This window comes from Rhinoderma darwinii, chromosome 5, assembly GCF_050947455.1.
Source record: "Rhinoderma darwinii isolate aRhiDar2 chromosome 5, aRhiDar2.hap1, whole genome shotgun sequence".
In the NCBI taxonomy this organism is placed as follows: domain Eukaryota; kingdom Metazoa; phylum Chordata; class Amphibia; order Anura; family Rhinodermatidae; genus Rhinoderma; species Rhinoderma darwinii.
This window is the reverse complement of record NC_134691.1, coordinates 5,874,834-5,880,833: the sequence shown is the minus strand read 5'-3', so window position 1 is coordinate 5,880,833 and position 6,000 is coordinate 5,874,834.

The following is a 6,000-nucleotide window of genomic DNA, read 5'->3' as shown; positions in this document are numbered from 1 at the left end:
AGGGTCACTAGTGTTTATTGATGATGTGACTGAAGACGGAAGCAGCCGGATGAATTCTGAAGTGTTCATGGATTTACTTTCTGCTCAGATTAAACCAAATGCAGCAGGTTGATTGGACGTCGCTTCACAGTACAGACGGACAATGATCCAAAACAAACTGCGAAAGCAACTCAGGACTTTATAAGGCAAAGAAGTGGAATATTCTGCAATGGCCGAGTCACCAGATCTCAACCCGATCGAGCATTTCACTTGCGGCATAAAGACCCACAAACAAGCAACAACTGAAGACGCTGCAGTAAAGGCTGAGCAAAGCGTCACAAAGGAGGAAACCCGGCGTGTGGTGATGTCCATGGGTCCAGACTTCAGGCCGTCATTGCTGCACAGGATTCTCAACAAAGTATTAAAAAAATCAATTTTATTTATAGTAATGTTAAATTGTCCAATTACTTTTGAGCCCCTGGAATGAGGAGGCTGTGTAGAAAAATGGTGGCAATTCCTAAACGTTTCACAGGATATTTTTGTTCAACCCCTTGAATAAAACATGAAAGTCTAAACTTCAATTGTATCTCAGTTGTGTCATTTCAAATCCAATGTGGTGGCATGCAGAGCCCAAATCATGAAGATTGTGTCACTGCCCAAATAATTCTGGACCTAACTATATCTATACATGTTAATAACATCACCACTAAGAAGCCTTTTTTCCAAGCTGAACAAGCCCAATTTCTCTAGTGTTTCATTGTAAGAGACACCCTCCATCCCATTTAATAATCTATTCCCCCAGCCTGTGAACCCTCTCCAGTTCTCCTATACCCATTTTACAATGTGGAGCCCAAAACTGAATTGCATATTCAAGATGTGGCCTTACAAGGGATTTATATATATTACATTGGGATTACAGGTTCTTATCTCCCTATTTATACATGCTAAAATCCTATTTGCTTTTGCAGCTGCTGCCTGACATTGAGTGCTGCTGCTTAGCTTATTTGTTACCAGAATACCCAGGTCCTTCTCTTGTTCCATTATCACCAGTTTTATTCCATTTAATGTACATACATTATTGCTATTATTGCGTCCTAAGTGCATTACTTTACATTTATCAACATTAAATTTCATCTGCCATGTTTTCGCCCCTGCTGCGGCTTATCTAGATCTTTCTGTAATATTTTATAATCAAGCTTAGATTTAAGCATCCAACAAAGTTTTGTATCATCGGCAAAAACTGACACCTATTTATCAATCCCATCCACAAGGTCAATAATAAATAAATGAAAATTGGACCCATCACCGATCCTTGTGGTACCCCCTGCTGGCTTCAGACCATTTTGAGTAAGTACCATTTATAACAAACACTTTATTTTCTATCCCATAACCAATTCTTCACCCACGTGCCTATATTGTCCCTCAGTTCCTGCTTCTGTAGCCTCAGAACAAGACTGTTGTGTGGTACAGTATCAAATGATTTTGTAAAATCTAAATACATCACATCAGCCGAATGACCAACATCCAGATTTGCACCTCCTCATAGAAACCGAGCATGTTATTTAGGCACGACCTGTTTGTTTTTTTAGACTTTTCTCCGCTATTTACTGCTGCAGTTCATCTCTTAGAAAAAAAATCAAATATTTTACACACCACAGACGTCAGACTCACTGGACAGTAGTTACCCGGTTCTACATTCTTAAATATTGGTACAACATCAGCCGCCTCCAATCCTGTGGCACTGATCCTATTACGAGAGAGTCTAAAACTAGTGTGGGTCTGGTGTAGTACCTAATATAAAGGGAAGCCTGCTATTACACAACTACTACACTTCTTTGCATCCCCATCTTACATATCCCGGGACTTTGCAATTACCGTGTGCATACATCATGAGATTTTTTTTGTATCATATATATATATTGCCATATTGTTGCTAGTGAAAATTCCTCTTTTTACAGAAATATTGGCAGCTGGTGACAAGTGGATCCCTCTATGATTACGTCACTTATGGATTATACTATGAAATGGTCTTTATCTGTTATTTATGAATTATTACTGATGTGGTCATATCACTATGAATTATATGGGCTTTTGATGTGTTTGTCTATTCATTCATGTGCAGGATTACCACTTTTTAATTTAATTGAATGAAATCAACATACATTTAAATTTTTATACTCTATGGCCAATTGCCGTGGCTCTATCACCCCCCCCCCTTATTTCCCTTTTCGTTCCCCTTTTACTCTAATATTTTAAGTCAGTAGACATTTTTTTTAGCTTATACAGGAGAGTATAGAGGTAAGGATAATGACACTGTCCTCCCAAGCAGGCAGGGTTGGTACTGGCTCTAGCAGTTCATGTAATGCTGTGAGGAGGCTTCATGGGATTTATAGCATAGCACAGAGGAAGAGAAAGCAGCATTAAATCTAAAATTCAAGATGACGTCTGATTATAGTCGAGGAGGCCTCGACTATACTCTGTATGTATAGAAGGAGGCCTCGACTATACATAAAAGAGTTTGATTCTTTAAGAAAAAAATACATTTAAAAGAACACTAAACATAAAAATACACATTGCAAATCTTTTCCTTTGATTCTATTTTGTCTCAAATTGCAATTAAAACTTAGAAATATATAGAGATCTTCTCTGTGTGTTCCAGAAGTTCAGCTATATTCATCCGTCCCCCCCGCTCCTCACCACCCTAGGTCTGGCTGTAAGATACAGCCAGAAGAAGACCCTCCACTGCTCCGTCTATTGTAGGACACAAAGATGTTTAAGCCCCGCCCCTTGGCTAAGCCCAGCCCTCTCAGCCATGTCCTAGCCGAAAGAGGAAAAGATCAGCAGGATGTTAAAGGGGTGTTCTCACAAAACATATGTATTCCCTCTGGGATACACGTCCGACCACTGGCACTGAAAGTCCCCTGAAGTGCTCCATGAGAACAAAGCACTGGGGCACATGCTCGGCCAGCGCTCCATTCATTTTTATAGGATTTCCCGGACCGCTGTCTCCATAGAAATGAATGGAGCGCTGGTTCGGCAGCGCACCAGCGCTCCATTCTCATAGAGCACTTCGGGGAACTTTCGGTCCCCCGTTCTCCTCTTTGCTGGGGGTCCCAGCGGTCAGTGTTTTCTGCATGACTTCTACAAAACTATTATTTCATGAGCCGCAGAACATCCTAAAGACTGACAAACACCGTGGGAAAGTTTATCTCCGGTTTACTTTTATCATTCATTTCTAAATTGAATGTTCCTTTACGAAAACTTGTAAAGCACCTCCAGTGAATAACAGTAACAGGTTCTTTCCATAGACAGAATATCGGCACACACATTCATTATGGGTCATATTGACCAAATTATCTATTCTTCAACAGTCTAAATACATTCTGTGCATGTTATTGGAGAAATCGTATTTTCTATGGACATGTATTGAGATTTATTGTCCTCTCAGGCTACATGTGGAGTAGATGAATCGATTCTTGATGGATTATTTCCACTGCAGCTCATGCCTCCATGATTATAAGATGCCCGGCTTGTTAGACGAAAAAGGGTTAAATCTATATCATGACTATAGCGTTTAGGTTTTTAATTTCTTGTAGGAGTTTGCTTCAAGCGTGTACTAACCTTTCCACAATGTAGGTCGTTTTCTCAGAGCTCCTGAGCTTCCTATCCTACAACTTCAAGGAGCGACCTCTGGTTCCAGCACTTCCCTGCCTGAGAAGCAAACTCCTCTAGTGATCTCTTCTGAGAGTTTGGATGTATCTTAACTTTTCTTCTTGACCCCAAACTACCTTTGTAGTTACACCAGACCAAGTTATCTTTTACTAGTAGGTTCTGTTTGAGAATAAATGTAGATAGATAGATAGATATGAGATAGATAGATAGATAGATAGATAGATAGATAGATAGATAGATAGATAGATAGATAGATAGATATGAGATAGATATGAGATAGATATGAGATAGATATGAGATAGATATTAGATAGATATTAGATAGATATTAGATAGATATTAGATAGATATTAGATAGATAGATAGATAGATAGATAGATATAGATAGATAGATAGATAGATAGATAGATAGATAGATAGATAGATATGAGATAGATATTAGATAGATAGATAGATAGATAGATAGATAGATAGATAGATAGATAGATAGATAGATTAGATAGATAGATATGAGATAGATATGAGAGATAGATATGAGATAGATAGATAGATAGATAGATAGATAGATATGAGATAGATAGATAGATATGAGATAGATAGATATGAGATAGATAGATAGATATGACATAGATAGATATGAAATAGATAGATAGATAGATAGATATGAGATAGATAGATAGATATGAGATAGATAGATAGATAGATAGATAGATATGAGATAGATAGATAGATAGATAGATAGATATGAGATAGATAGATATGAGATAGATAGATAGATAGATAGATAGATAGATAGATAGATAGATAGATAGATAGATATGAGATAGATAGATAGATATGAGATAGATATGAGATAGATAGATAGATATGAGATAGATAGATAGATAGATATGAGATATGAGATAGATATGAGATATGAGATAGATATGAGATAGATAGATAGATAGATAGATATGACATAGATAGATATGAGATAGATAGATATGAGATAGATAGATATGAGATAGATAGATATGAGATAGATAGATAGATAGATAGATATGAGATATGAGATAGATATGAGATATGAGATAGATAGATATGAGATAGATAGATAGATAGATATGACATAGATAGATATGAGATAGATAGATATGAGATAGATAGATATGAGATAGATAGATAGATAGATAGATAGATAGATAGATAGATAGATAGATAGTCAGCTCTCAGCCGAGAATGGAGACCAAGAAACCCTTTGTTCCTGGGATCTTTTGGGAAGCACAAACAATAATTTATTATTTGGCAGTGACAGTGATTTGTTATATGGGTAAAAATTGAAAAATTGACGGAATTAAAATTGTAATTATTTGACATATTACGTCGTCAACTGTGATTTTAATATAATTGACACAAATTTACAGGATATATCACACAGGGGGAGCTACAGACAGAGTGGAAACAGTCCATAATAAATCCTAAGCTTCAGGTTTTATGTTATGTATTATTATAGCGGTCGTATCTGTAATATACTGAGACATGATATTACCCCAGGACATCATGGACCGGATTTCCTGCTAGTTTACATCAATAGTCACAATGTTGGATTAGTTACAAATTATCAAATGGTTCAAGGATCCAAAGCATAAAGGACATTGGTTTCAGTAGCTCACAGGGTGGAGAGTAATACTGTTATAATAATACCTAAATAATAGTGACGTACGAAAACATAAGTGAGATCATCATATGCTGAGAAATAGCCATACTATGCATTGCCTACATCATTCTGCCGTAAGATACCTAGATAATACCACTGTGCAATGCCATATAATAGTGCCATACAGTGCCCACATACTACCAGCTGGTACACAAATAATATTACCATGCAGTCCCACATAACAGTAGAATACAGTGCATAAATAGCAGCATACAGTTCCAAAACAGAACAATACAGTCCCCACATAATTCTGCCATACAGTGCCCACATAATTCTGCCATACAATGCCCAACTAATATCTCTTTGCAGTTTTAAATACCTGTACCATAAAGTACCCAAGTAATTCTGTCATACAGTGTCAACCTAATACCACCACACAGTATTAAATAATAGCACCATACAGTGCCTACATAATTCTGTCATAAGATACCTAGATAATGCCACTGTGCAATGCCATATAATAGTGCCATACAGTGCCCACATATTACCAGCCAGTGCCCAAGTAATATCACCATGCAGCCCTACATACCAGTAGAATATAGTGTCGTACAGTGCATAACTAATATCAGCATACAGTTCCAAAACAGTAGTCCCCACATATTTCTGCCATACAGTGCCCACATATTTCTGCCATACAGTGCCCACATATTTCTG